General features: G+C 37.4%; 1 long non-coding RNA gene across 1 annotated transcript; it reads right to left on the bottom strand.

Moving 5' to 3' along the window:
* Positions 1-7,243: 7,243 nt before the first annotated feature.
* LOC130989482 (uncharacterized) lies at positions 7,244-9,090 on the bottom strand. The gene is made up of 2 exons (XR_009090632.1): positions 8,168-9,090; positions 7,244-7,289 (listed from the first exon to the last, which is right to left on the bottom strand). It is a non-coding gene; the product is annotated as an uncharacterized LOC130989482 (long non-coding RNA).
* Between the last annotated feature and the right edge of the window lie 3,237 nt (positions 9,091-12,327).

Here is a 12,327-nt window from a genome sequence, read left to right as displayed (position 1 = left end):
GGATTTTTACGTAGTTCGGAAAACACTTCCTACATCCACGGTCAGTTGATCAGACTGACAACTTCATTGGGCTTGTGCTTACGAGTGCACAGCAAATCTAAACAACCGAAGATCCAATCTTCAGTACCAACACACTGGGTTGAATTTCTCACTCTTAGTTTCACTGAGACAAAATTATGCCTTTCCGCAAAGACTAAGATCTCTTGGAGTCAGAACATTGGTCTGAACTCCTCTCGGCTCAAACTCTCGATTCGGTCGGTTGAAAAGAGGTTCGAAAACTTGCCAACTAGATTACAAAGAACAAGTTCTCAGTAATCAGTTATACCTAGGCTTTGGATATACAATATTTACCTAAGTTCTAAGAGAATGTATGTAATCAGCAGTGACTGATTTTTGGCTTTGTGATTCACTTCTTCGATTCAAACTTTGGAATGGCTTTGAATTGCTGAGTGACGATTTCTGCAGCGTTTCAGCTTATGTAGTTGAATCGGTGAAGATTGAAGTGATCCTCGAACTCTATTTATAGGAGAAGTCTTGAATAGATCCGTTGGCTGAAATGGTCTTCAAGAATTCATCCGTTGGAGATAGATTTGAACTTTGTTGCGGCTTCAATCTTCGAGGTTCCTTTGTTTGGTGAGAACGGCTACTTTGAAAGCAGGAGATACGACGTCTCTGAAAAGGTAATCACCAAAAAGGAAGGCTCTGCAGAGAAAGGACGATCCTCGAAATCACTGCATTTAATGCGGCTGTACTTCTGGAGTGCGTGGCTTCCTTTAGGCTTTGGAGCTTCAGTCCGAGGAAGAATGTTTAACTGATACTTGACTTTAGTATCAGTCCGCTGAATTCACGTGGCTCGCATTAAGTAATTAGTCGTAACTGATTCTTGGACTGGTCAGTCAAATATCAGTATTTGACTATGCCTTTCATCGTTACATCAGTCGGCAACTTCAGTTTTCAGTCCTCCGGCTTCAGTCTTCAGTCTTCAGAACATCAACTAAACTAGAAAAAGAACTCTAACAGTTGAGTTCGAGCAGTTTTAGTCTATTACAAGTGAAACCTAAGGATTTTGGTATCATCAAAACTATGATTAGGATATTTCATTAAGTTCCTAACAGTTAACCGAAGCGTTATATTAATGTTTTCACGATTGAAAACAAAACTTAGGCCTTTGTGCAATGGCTATTGCACGCATCTCACGCCCCTTATTCCCAAGGTCATGGGTTCAAAACCCACTTGTGCTATTTTTTTCCCTCTTTTTCTGTTAGTGTTTTCTTACCATTTTTTTTTTGTTTTATTTTTCTGTTTTCTTTACATATGCATTTTTTTCTCTATTTTTTTAATTAGTTTTTAGTTCATTTCTTTTTATGTTTTATTTATGTTTCAATTTCAATTTTTTTTTTGGTTTTGTTTTTACTGCTTCAAGTTTTTTCCTTTTTTTTACAATGTTTTTTTTATTTTATTTTGTCTGTATTTTATTTATTTTTACGTTATTGCAAAATAATTATTATTATTACGACAAAAAGAAATTGTTGACATAAAAAAAGTAATATTTTTGAATCATTACATTTCATCATATCAATATGAAGAAAGATAATATTTTTGAAATATTACATTTCTTCCTATCAATAATTACTTTTTCTTAAAAGAAAATATTCCTATTAGGTTTCAGACTTCAGGGTTTAGGGATTTAGTGTTCAGGGTTTAGGGTTTAGAAAATATAATACTTTATATTGAATGAAAGTAAATATTTATATTAACATAAGTATACATTTGTGCAAACAAATGTATGTTTTATGCTTATTAAAAATAAATATTCCTATTAGGGTTGAGGATTTAGTGTTCATGATTTAGTGTTTAGTTTTCAAGGTTTAGGATTTAGAGTTTAGAAAATATAATACTTTATAGTGAATGAAGATAAATACTTATATTAACATAAGTGTACATTTGTGCTAACAAATGTTTATCTTATGCTTATTAAAAGTAAATATTCCTATTAAAAAATGTTGTAAAAAAATTGAAGCAAAAAAAAAAAAAAACTGAAATAAAAAGGTAATTATATATATGAAAAAAGTAATATTTCAAAATTATTACATTTGTTCACGATAATTGTTACTTTTATTTATGAGAATTTGTACTTTTAATTATTTGGTAAAGTAATTATTGTAACAAGAAAAATAATATTTATTTTACACATGAAAACTTGCTATTTGGTCAAATAATCATTATTGCAATAAAAATAAATATTATCGTAAGAAAAAATAATTATTGTTGTAATAAAAAGTAATTATTATTATGAAAAAGGTAATGTTTTTGAAATATTACATTTCTTCACAATAATGTTTATTTGTATTCATAAAAACTTTTACTTTTAGTTGTTTGATCAAGTAATTATTTTTGTACTTAAAGTAATTATTGATGTGAAGAAAAGTATTGTTATTTTTTACTCGCTGGTACTTTTATTTTTAACTATTTGGTCAAGTAATTATTATCGTTATAAAAAGTAATTATTGTTACAATGAAACGTAATGTTTCTCAATTATTACATTTGTTCACGATAATTGTTACCTTTATTGATGAGAATTTGTACTTTTAGTTATTTGATCAAATAATTATTATTGTAAGAAAAAATAATTATTGATATGATGAAATGTAATGTATCTAAATTATTACATTTGTTCACGATAATTATTATTTTTATTCATAAGAACAAATGTATATCTTATGTTTATTAAAAGTAAATATTCCTATAAGGGTTCAAGTTTAGTGTTTAGGCTTTAGGTTTTAGTTTTCACGGTTTAGGGATTAGAAAATATAAGTACTTTGTATTGAATGAAGGTAAATACTTATATTAACATAAGTATACTTGTTAGCACAAATGTATATTTTATACTTATTGAAAGTAACTATTGTCTTAATAAAAAGTAATTATGCATATGAAGAAATGTAATATTTCAAAATAATTATTATTTTTGCGAAAATTGTTATTTTTACTTGTTGGGTCCCGGAGGGTTACTGAACTGGTGTATGGAGAAGGGATACACCAGTAGGCTATTTTTCGAAAACCTTTTTGTAAAACTGAAGTGAAGTCAACAGTCAGAGAGATTTTAGTTTAGAAAGAGGTTTAGACTGCGACTGAATCAGTTTCAGTATTTTGATTTCAGTTAGGCATAAGGCTTTAACTGAAAATCCACGTATGGTTTCAGTCTAGATTTTGAAATCAGATAAGTGTTATAAATCTTACTGACTATCCAAGAATTTTTCAATTAGACTGATAACACTAGCAGCGAAAATAAAACTTAGGAAATAGTCTTATTGATTAACACTTATTCAGTTTTTAAGTTTCTCTTTTCACTTTATCAGTTTCAGTTAAGTGAGGAGTTTGTGCACAAGTAACGAATAGTAAATACTGAAAGCGATAAATAACACGAGATTTTTACGTGGTTTGGAAATAAGTTCCTATGTCCACGGCCAGTTGATCAAACTGACAATCACTCTGGGCGTGTGCTTACGGGTGCACAACAAACCTTAAACTGAAACAAAGTTTCAATGCCAATCCACTGGATTGGACTTCTCGTCTCCTTCTCAGCTCGCAGTTGCAATAACTACACTCGCCTTACTTGCGGGGGCTAAGAACTCTTGAGTTCTGACAACCGACTAGAACTCTCTTTCTCTCTCAAACTCTCTTTTCACTCTTTTGAAAAGGGGTTCGAAATACCACCAGGATTACAGAGAACAGACTCTCTGAAATCAAAACTTAGGCTATGGATTTTACAAGGAAATTGACTAAGGATGTAAGAGAATTTGGGTAATCAGTAAACTGATTTGAACTTTGGGTATTCTCTTATTCGATTCAAACTTTGAAAAGCAGTAAGTAGGCTGAGTCGCCATTTCTACAGAGTTTCAACTTGAATGTTTGAATTGGTGAAGATTGAAGATGATCATTGTCGTCACACCCCAATTCGTGAAGGAATAATTAATATCAAGGTGCAACCAATTTATAGAAATAACACAAGAAAAAATCCTTGTCGAAACCCGAATAATAAGATAACAAGTCAGGCTAGGCCCATTTGGATCACAAGTTTTATTTCATGCTTCTGATAACCAGTATTCATTAGCATAAAAATAGGAGTTAAGTGTTTAAGCTCAATCAGAGATGTCATTCTATATCTAACATGAAAGTCTTAAGTTGAGAAAACAAAAGACAAGATATTATCTATTGCTACAGCGGAAGTCTTAAAAGGAAGTTGAACCCTATCCTCAACTCAATCCCGTCAGCACCAGCCAGCCAACCTAAAAACATTTGAAAGTATTTTTGGGCTAAGTACTAATGTACTCAGTGGGCATGCATTTTGTGAAACATTTCATATTTTTGTAAAGAGCAGTTTATCCAATCATACTTGACATAACTTAGAAGGTTTTAAATTGAAAGTACTTTTAAGCATGTTAAAATAATTTCGTTCATTTGTGCGCACATGTCACACTCCCTTTCCGTTACTCACTGTGATCCCGGACCTTTTAGCCACCGACGGATCCATTACTCCTGCTTACTTGAACTGAGGGCGTAACCTAGCCAAGTTCCCATTTGGGACCCAATGCTCCGGAACACATCCCGTCGAGCACCTTTATAACGCCTCATACATGATTAGTGCCCGATGGAGATCAACCCACCAGGTCAGCTAATAGGTGTACACAATTCTCAAATAACGTGTTAGGTCAAGAGAGAACCTCGATCGATTAACTTATACAAACCTTAAACGGAGTGCACAAAATATTTTATTGGATAAACAGTTTGCATTTCATTGAAACATTTAGAGCTTAATAACTCAATCATACTTTATACTTTTGGAAAGTAAGCCCACCTAGATAGGCAAAGCCTGAAGATCATAAACATAGAAACTCGTCTTGGGAAAACAACGCTAATCCCTTTGGTCCACAAAGCCTACAAGAAATCTATAATCTTAATAGATCTCCTGAATCTAATCTTAAGTAATGGTGAAATGCATATCATCCTATGATTCACTTAGCCGGGTTTTCAAAATTTAATAAAAAAAGATTGAAAACTAAAATATTAAGCTAAAGACACCAACAATATCCTTGCTCGACTTTTGTTTAATAATTATTGGGTTTATAATAAAACCAATTTAAATCATAAACAATTTTATTTGCAAAAGTGTAAATGCGAATTTCTTTCATGCTTAATTTATATAACAAGTAATCACACTTAATATACGCACATAATAATAATAATAATAATCATAATAATAATAATAATAATAATAAAATTATTATTATTATTATTATTATTATTATGATTATTATTATTATGCAAATCATACATGAAAATAATTAATCAAACTTAACATAAAATCTAACTAATATATATGAAGGCAGCCCAACTAAGGGGGGTGTAATCGTTGTGGAGTTTAATAGATATCTATGGATTTTAAAAGTCTGGGTGTATTCGTTCCAGACTTTTAAAAGTCTGCAGAAATCTAAGTGTATTCGTTCAAGACTTTTAAAAGTCCATATAAATCTGGGTGTATTCGTTTCAGACTTTTTAAAATCCATACAAATCTAGGTGTATTCGTTATTCCATTGACTTAAAATCCGGAATGACTTTCATGGATTTCATCCAAAAAATACACACGATGAAATCCGGCCAAGAACCACGAGAATTGAAATCCATGAAGTTTTAAGCGAGCACTGAGTTCCAGCGCCCGCGGCCGAGAAGCCAGCGGCCGCTGCACCCCAGCGCCCGCTAAGGCTAGCGCTGGCTGGAACCCAGCGCTCGCTGGGTGTCCAGCGCTGGCCGAATGCTTCATGTTGATAACAAATAATCACAGTTTATGCTCCAAGTAAACATTACTCGTAGATGAGAAACAAATTATCAATAAATAGAGACACGCACCTGAGATCCACCATGACCATCATAAACCGCAAAAAAATGAGAAGTCAATTGATTCAAAGTTTGACTTATTCCATCGCTTCCATGGTCACCAATAAATAACTTCACCGAAATTTTCATGAAATGTGGTGCAACCATAAGAGCATCTTCCATCTCGGGCCTGTGTCCACATATCGACACTGAACCCCAGAGCGGCACACAGTCCAGCTCAAAGACACTCTTAACACCACCTTTCCCGGGGGTTCTCTCACAGGGCAGTTTAACAGAAACTACAGATTCTCTAATTGCAGGTCCACTCGAACATTCTCCCGTTGGTATGCCTTTCTCCTCCACACTGATCACCTTTGCAACAAGCTGTCCATTCTCCACACCCTCAATCTCAACAGCAATTGGCACGCTCGTTTCAGAAGCAGCAACAAGTGGCACAGCTATATCTGATTCCGAGCCAGGGGTTGCTGCGGGCCGTAGAATTGTAGAGCGAAAGTGTGCCGGAGTTCTTGTACCGGAAGAGACTGGAGAACTGTGATGTGTCGAGGCACCACAACAGGTTGCTGGTGACGGGCAGCGAGAGGCTGATTGGGTTCCTGAGAGAGGAGGAGGCGGCGGTGTTGGACGGAAGTGGGCTGACGTTAATGGGGGTTGACGGCGGAGGGAATGTGTATGACAAGGTGGTGATGAAGAAGTGGGCGAGCTTGAATACGGTTGTCATCAACTCCGGTTGGAAGGAAGTGGTTGCTAAGAATAATGCCCAGAAAGGTGACGTCGTCGAGATTTGGGGTTACAGATCTACAGAGAATGCCAACTCTTGCCTTGGATTTCAGTTTCGGGAGAGAGGAGGCAATCAATAATCCTCATGCTTCAACTTCAAACAATGCTGCTTATTCCCAGCGCTCGCTGGGAATAACATTTTATAATTTATTCCCAGCGCTCGCTGGAACCCAGCGTTCGCTGGGTTTCCAGCGCTCGCTGGATTCCCAGCGGTCGCTAGGTTTCCAGCGGTGCTGGGACTCAGCAGGCGTTGGTTTTCATGGAATTCAATTCCAGAATTATCCCGTAAAGTCTTCGAAAATCAGTGAAAATCGGGGTGAAATCCAACTACGAATTCTTTGAAAGTCATCTGGAATCTATGTGAATTCCATGAAATTTAAATTCCATGGACTTTTTAAAGTATGTGAAAATCAACAACGAATACACCCCCCTAAAATAAAATCAGAAACCTAAACCAAATAAAAGGAGCAGTCCAACTTAAAATAAGATCAGAGCCCAATTGTAAAATAAATTAAGGCCCAAAATCTCTTCTTTCCCTTCTCTTAAAACACACGCACGCACAACATACTCAGAACACACACACGACACAGACACCACACATGCCAGACACACCCTCCTAGGGCTGAGCATAAACCGAACCGAACCGAGAAAACCGACCGAACCGACCATTTTTGGTTCGGTTCGGTTTTGGAATTTCTGGTTCGGTTTTCGGTTCGGTTTTTAGACTAAAAAACCGATCATGTATCGGTTCGGTTTCGGTTTTAGGATTTTGGTTCGGTTATAAACCGAACCGAACCGATACATTAAATATATTATTTATTCTATATTTTTATATTACATTTAGACTTAGTTACTAAACCCTAGTATCAAATCCCCCCCCCCCAATTTCGAAACATGCGCAGCCTGCGCCTCCCTTCTCCATTTCAAAACTTTCCTCCCTCCCTACCTCCCAGCCGAGCACCCAGGTCCCAACCGGCAGCCGTCGCCTCCATTCTTCGTGCACGGCAGCAGCAGCAGCAGGCCGGCACTCGTTGACGCAGCAGCACAGCCCGCTCAACGACGCAGCAGCAGTAGCACAGTCCGCGCGACGCAGCAGCAACAGGCCGGCGCTCGGCGACGCAGCAGCAGCAGCACAGTCCGCGCGATGCAGCGGCAACACCAGCAGCAGCACCGCCTGTGCGACACACCCTTCTCCTCCGGTTCTCCCCTCCTCCTGATGGTGGCGACCACCTCATCCCATTTTAGTGATTTTTTACTGCTATTTTCGAAAATACAAAACAATTTTTAGTGGATTTGGTGAGATTTTGCAGTTTTTTCAAAAGAAATATAAAAGAACGGTTCGGTTCGGTTATCGACCGAAACCGATCGGTTTTGGTCGGTTTTCGAACTTTGAGCGGTTCGGTTCGGTCCATCCTCTGATAAGGTCGGTTCGGTTTCGGTTTTGTAAAAATGGGTCGGTTCGGTTCGGTTATGAACCGATGCTCAGCCCTACACCCTCCACCGGCTCCCCTTTCTGCCGCCGCCTCCCCCCTTGACTCCCTTCTCCCTCGTCCTCTCTCTCCGATCTTCCTCTCTCTCGCCTCTCACACGCATCATACACACGCACCCGAGAAATCCCACACACGACGCACCACCTCCAGCCTCCGCCTCCCGCTGAAATCCGGCGGCCGCAGCGGCTAGCAAAGCCAACCACCACCTTACGCCCAAAGTCGCCAATCGCCTCCCCCTTTCTCCTAACCTTCCTCTCTCTCTGAATCACACTGAAACCCTAGATCCCCAAAATCTACCACCTCTAGCCTCGGTTCTCCGGCGACTGCGCCAAGCGCCGCCTCCAGACGGCGAAGACCACCGTCTTCACCCTCTCTCTTTATCTATATCTGTCGGACGACAGCAGCAACAGCTTTCTCCGCCTCCTCTCTCTCTCTACGCATTTCGGCCGGTAGCAACAGTGGCACCGAGCCACCGCCCTCACCGGCTCCTTTCCTCCCTCCGTGACTCCGGCAGACAACAGCAGCTAAAAGCCACCACCGTTGCCACCCTGACTCGACCCGACTCATACACAACGCAACAAAAATGCAGCAAGTTCCTATTCACATTTTCTAGTTCATAAATTCCTCTTCTTTTCTATTTCATTTAGATATTTTTTTCTATATCAACATATGTAGCAAGAACACCTCATTGTAGTATCTAGCATATCAGTTTATGCATTGATGTTGGTTTTACTCATATTGTGATGTTAAGCATAGATGAATTAAGTAGGGAAATTAAAAGGTAGAACCTTTTAAGAATTATCTAGGATTTGTTTGCAATGTTGCTAGCTTTGGTTCTGTAAAGAATGTAGAGGAAATGGTGATTACATAATTGATGGGAGAAATGAATTGAGGGGGAAAAAGCTTTACCTCTTGAATTCTTGCAGCTGGGTATTGTGAACGAGAATAGGTCATTTGTATTTTATTATTCCTAATGATCTAATGTATAATGTATAAAATATACATAGATATTAAAGATATAAATTATATAGCAAAGCATGAAATGCCAAAATATAAGATATTCAAGATTACATAAACAAAATTATATTAAAATGAGATAGTAAAATTTAACATGTATCAATGCACTAGAATCAATCTGGATTATTACTGAATAATTAGTGGATTTGCCATGCACGTCTCATTGACAGAAAAAAAAAATTGGTATCACTTTAAAATGAGATACTAATAATTAATTTCTAACTAATGAGATACTAATAATCAATTTCTACAAAAAATCCGTAATTAATTTCACTTTTTTTAATGAGATTGCACACACACACACACACACACATATATATTCTAACTAATTAATTTCACTTTTTTTTAATGAGGCTACATATATATATTTAAGCAAATACCATAGATCTTAAACATAGCAGAAGTTGAAATTGGATGCATCAGTCACAATTCCGTCAGCCCACCGGGCCAGCCCATCGGGTTTTCGGGCTAGCCCTATCGGGTTCCGGGTTAGTCGGGTGCGGGCTAATCGGGCTGGTGGTTTTTTTGGGTTGCGATTTTTCAACCCTAACCCTCTAATTTTGTCGGGTTATTCGGGTCGCCCCACGGGTTTCGGGCTGCATTGACATCCCTACTTGCAAGGGAGTTGAGTGGGATTGGGCCATGTTGAGTTGGGTTGAGCTCAAAACAAAAAGGACTCTTGGGCTAAAGATGAATGCTAAATATATGAACAAATAAATATTTGTTAAAAGGCCCAAATAAATATTTATTAAAGCCCAACACAATTAAATAATTAAAATCCAATATAAACTTTAATTTAAATCATGTACAAATAAATACTAATCATATACAATAATCACATATTCATATAATTCGATTATGCAATGCACAAAAACCAAAAGACTAAATTTTATAAAAGCTTTTGAAAATAAATTTTGTTGGAATTAAAATAGATTCATTTTCATTTCTCCAGCGTAAACGATCTTAATCTAACTTTGAAATAAATTCTAAACTTAGTAGTAAAGAACGAGGTATTACAATCCTTGAGCCCTATTTATAGGTAAACTCTTGAATAGATCCGTTGGCGAGATGGTCTTCAAGAATTCGTCCATTGTGAGATAGATTTGAATTTTCGGCTGAGGCTTCAATCTTCGAGGCTCCTGATTTGTTGAGGAATGGGCGTATCTAGCTGTAGGAGCATGGTGCTTCTGAAAAGTTAGCACGAAAAAGGAAAGCTCTGCACACGAAAGGACGATCTTCATATCTCTGCATTTATGCGGTTGTACTTGATGTGTACGTGGTGTTGGGACACAAAAAGATATATCCAACCTCCTTGTTTTGATGATACCAAAATTGTTAGAATATCTCTCTAGACTAATATCCTTCTCTGGACTTAAGTGTTTTTGGTCCACATTAGTTTAGACTGAAGCGGCAAAAACTGAAGACCAGTATCTGAAGACGACAGACTGAAGATTGAAGAGTATCTAACTGAAGCATGAATTTGAAGATACATAACCAGCAAAGCCGACTGATGAAATGGCACTGAAGCCTATGTGACAATATTTTGACTGATACCTTGGAATACATCAGTCAGTTCCTGAAGAAGCCAAAGTAGTCAATCGCCGTACAAGGTGAATTTAATGCAAATGACAGAAGCATTAAATGCCGAAGATAGGATATCGTCCTTACTAACACAAGGCTTCCCTTTCCGTGTCACATCAACCTGCAGACACCATCTCCAAGCTAAGGAAGACGTTACCTCTTTTAGCCTTGTGGAGAACAGAAGATTGAAGACTTGAGCCCAAAATCACGTTTGTCTCACAACGGCAATTTCTGAAGAACATCTCCTCCAACGGATCTATTCAGGACATTGTCTATAAATAAGCTCAATGTTCAAATTCACTCTTCACCGATTCAAACGCACAAGTTGAACCTCTGCCAAATTTGCAACTCTTGTGATGCCCCGCTCTTTTAAATACATATTAGATTAAATATGTGCATTAGTTATAAAATTCTTTTAATTATTTATGGTGATTATTTTGTTCAGATAATATTATTTCAGCAAAAGTCTGTATAAGAGATACAGAGCTGCGATTTAATATTCAGTCATGAATGAAACCAATAATTAAATTTATTGGTTTAACTATACGTTTGAGACTTTGTTTTACCAGTTTATTGATTTAATCAATATTATTGGAAAATTTAGATTTATAACCGATTTTATAAATCGTGTTATTTAAATCAAATTGCTAGAATTATAATTTGAGATCATATGCATAATAATTTTATTATTTCGCATTATATGAGTTAAGGTATTAAGTCGCGAATTAATTCCGACTTTCACGTATTAAATCTCAAGATTGAGGATTTAATTTATATAAATACGACGAGTATTTATTAAACGAGAATTGGAGAATTATTACAGGAACTAGGAGAAACTAGATCACGGCACTACACGTATGTCTCGATTTTTCATCCAACACATCAATTCCTACACTATTTCCTACACTATTCCCTACACTATTCCCTATACTATTCACCTTCCCCTCCAATACACCATTACTGCAGAAGGAGATTGTAAAGATTGCAGATTTCTTCCTGTAGTATATCTGAACTCCATCACACCCCAAAGTCTCCTGTAGGAGAAGAAAATCACGCCAATATCCACAATTTTCAAAAGCTTCAGCACGCCGAGAAAGAAATTTCACGGTAAGATCACAATTGTCAAAGGATGTAAATTTCAACGATCAAATCTTCAAAAGTTGCAACTCCAGGTACCAAAATTTCCACCATTTTGATTCTGTTGTCTGCAGAAACTCCTCTATAAATTGAGGAGAGTTCTGCAGAAGGAAGAAGTGCAGCGAGCAAGAGTGAGTTTAGGAGATTTGTTTTTTTACTTGCAAGAGCTCAAGTGAGCTCCCTTCGCCGGGCCATTTCTTCGTCGACCGGCCACTAGGCTCTGAACCGAGAACGTGTACACGTTCCTCCATCTTTAGGCTACCAAACCCAACAATCGAAAGGCCGAAACCTTCTCTATATTTTCCCGACCAAAGGCCACAATATCCTTCGGAGGCCAACGTCGAATTCCCGACTTAGCCACCGGCCAACTTACGGCCTTCGTTTCTCACTATCCTTACGACGAAAAAGGATCGAGAAACCACCGTTGTG

The sequence above is a fragment of the Salvia miltiorrhiza genome, chromosome 6 (genome assembly GCF_028751815.1).
Source record: "Salvia miltiorrhiza cultivar Shanhuang (shh) chromosome 6, IMPLAD_Smil_shh, whole genome shotgun sequence".
Taxonomy (NCBI): Eukaryota; Viridiplantae; Streptophyta; class Magnoliopsida; order Lamiales; family Lamiaceae; genus Salvia; species Salvia miltiorrhiza.
The sequence above is the reverse complement of the archived record's forward strand: the minus strand, read 5'-3'. Positions and strand labels throughout refer to the sequence as shown.